Consider the following 2,723-nt stretch of genomic DNA (forward strand, 5'->3'; position numbering starts at 1 on the left):
CCTAGGAAAGTGTTTGTCTTAGCTACACTATGAGTAAAGAACTGGGCCACAGCCCAAAGAGATATACTTAGGAGTCTAATAGCTAACTACGTTCTTACTCCTGTTTCCCTGTGAACAATGGACATACTTTGTAAAATTGAGAATTAAAAGGAACCAAGAAACTGTAGTTAATTCCTATCATAGGAATTCAAATGCAGTTTATGCAAGGATGTCAGCTCATCACATTGAATTGACCTTGCAAATCAGCTAACAAGATGCCATCAGAAGTAGCAAAGAGATTACATGGTGGTCACCTGTCTGCACCTTCACCAGTGATGTCTGGAATTAAAAACACTCTCTAGTACCTCATACAGAATCAAAGCAACTATGACAGTCTGGCCAGAGTACACGTATGTGTGTGTGCGCATATACACACACATCACAACAAACTATACATACAAGCTATATATATATATATAGTTTATATACAAGCTATATATATATATATATATATGGAATATATATATATATATATATAGTTTTTTGCTGCTGATATCTTTGGGCTTTATCTGTTTAGTTTTATTTCATAAAAATTCAGTTTTTATAAAAAATCTTTTCATCAGACAGTGTGCATTTAATGACATAAATGATGTAAAACTTAAGCATACTCACACTTTTGGAGGCTAAGTATAAGAAAATATCACATACATATATAGATAGATATAAAGAGGCTTAAAAATTTTGTAGAAAAAAAATCAAAGATAACGGAATTTTCCCCTGATTTATTTTGAGCCCCTTCTTATATGTGTACACACACCCATACAGCTGGCAACAGCTAGCTATACCACACTGCTCAGATAACAACAGCTAAACTTGTGTCAGCCAAATTGATTCTGTAGCTCCCTTCCTTAAATAACTATGTCCTTTTGCAGCGAATCTTCTGAATCTAGTAGTAGGTTTAGTTATCAATTGTCTGTTATTGACAAATGGGAACATTACTTCATTATATGAAATTTTACCTTCAAATAAGAATTTCCTAAATTATTTCCTGAGTCAATAAAAGCCATTTACTAAAAAAAAAAAGAAGAAAGAAGGAATGAATGGAAAAAATAAAAGAACTAGCAAAGAGAGTTGCTACAGGGATATTTTAGCACGTTTATGAAAATATCAATAAATGTTATGATTGGTCTCTGATAATATTATCTAGAGAACAAAGGATTGGTCCTGTCTCTCTAAATATAAGCTCTAGAGGATATATTCCTGTAGTATCTCTGCTCTCTCGTTAATGCCCAACCTCCCATCAGAGTCCCTTCACGTGATTCTCTCTGCTTGGAGACCCCGTCACTGGGCGCCATTCTCGGGCCCAACACACCCCTGCTCGGTTCAGGTTGTGTTTAGAGACGGGATCGCAGCTGGTGGGTCTCACGTCTCTATCTCCGCTTCGATGGAGGCAACACTCTCAGAGGCGAAACTTAACAGAAATCGTGCTTTTGCACGGAACATGGCTTTCTTCACAAGTATCCAAGTGGGTGTTTCAAATGATGGTCATGCATTACATTAAAGAACTTTGGATATGTAAATAAGTGTTAATGGACTAATTCTAAAACATTTCTTTCTTCTCATTTTAATATCTCTGATATAAGCAAGAGTCTGACAGGGCATCACTGAAAGCATCATTATTGCTTTCCCTTTCTTAATGGTACAAACACAGCGATGCATCTCACACCAACAACATCGTAGATATAATAAAAGATCAGACTTCCCAGCTGTTTCTTGAAAGGAAAGGGGGGGCGGGGCACTATCTGGATAGTAAAACAGGAATGCATGTAAAAAGCTTATGATTGACAACTTTCCCCTAAGATATAGTTTAATCTCTCCTAGCCTTTAATGCTGCTAGACAAAATTAATCTCTCCTATTCAGGGTGAATCGTTTTGTTTGTCTTTTTCCTGTTTATCATCCTCGTTTCCTCTGATATGGCATTATAGTATAATCAGGGGTAATAATCACAAAATGAAGACCTCTATTTTTTCGGACCTATTTGAAATTGAGCAGGACGATGCTTTGAGTCAAGAGCTTCATGCATTAACATATCGTGACTCCAATACAAAGGGAAAGAAACATTTCAAAAGCAAAAAGCAAGAAAAAATTTTTAAATTAAATCGGTAGAATTTGATTCCATGATGCAAATAATCCCTCCTGTCCTCATGAAGTTTGACCTATGTGGAGCTGAACTTGATTTGCTTCATTTAATCTCAAGGTCATTCCCTAGGTGGTTGGCTAATTGAGGAAAAGGAAACAAATCTTTACAGGTAGTCCTTGGCCCCAATCAGCATTCATGAGCACAAGTGGTTCAAAAACTAATTAAGATGAAAAATGGCCTAAAATGTTCTGCCAGAGGGTCTTCACAGATTATCCTCCTGTCCAACCTACTCTCCTGAATACTCTAACAAGCCCATGTCTTTTCATCTTACACGCATGTGTGTACGGTCAGAGCTGCGGAAGCTGGAACCTGCGGAAGGCAGGACTCTGTCAGAGAAGAGAAACACCCAGGTGTCACTACAGGTGTTGGAAGAGCCATCAGTCCGCACCCTGTCCCACCCAGGGTGTCCACTACAGGTGTTGGAAGAGCCATCAGTCCGCACCCTGTCCCACCCAGGGTGTCCACTACAGGTGTTAGAAGAGCCATCAGACCGCACCCTGTCCCACCCAGGGTGTCCACTACAGGTGTTGGAAGAGCCATCAG

At 38.6% G+C, this 2,723-nt stretch overlaps 1 protein-coding gene across 1 annotated transcript in view; it reads right to left on the bottom strand.

The window, feature by feature from the left end:
• Positions 1-2,723, bottom strand: part of CCDC85A (coiled-coil domain containing 85A) — a 227,739-nt gene that overhangs the window by 45,847 nt on the left and 179,169 nt on the right. The gene's annotated exons all lie outside the window — the stretch shown is intronic.

The sequence above is a fragment of the Echinops telfairi genome, unplaced genomic scaffold, assembly GCF_000313985.2.
Source record: "Echinops telfairi isolate 266 unplaced genomic scaffold, ASM31398v2 ScPeMD7_2573;HRSCAF=3158, whole genome shotgun sequence".
Taxonomy (NCBI): domain Eukaryota; kingdom Metazoa; phylum Chordata; class Mammalia; order Afrosoricida; family Tenrecidae; genus Echinops; species Echinops telfairi.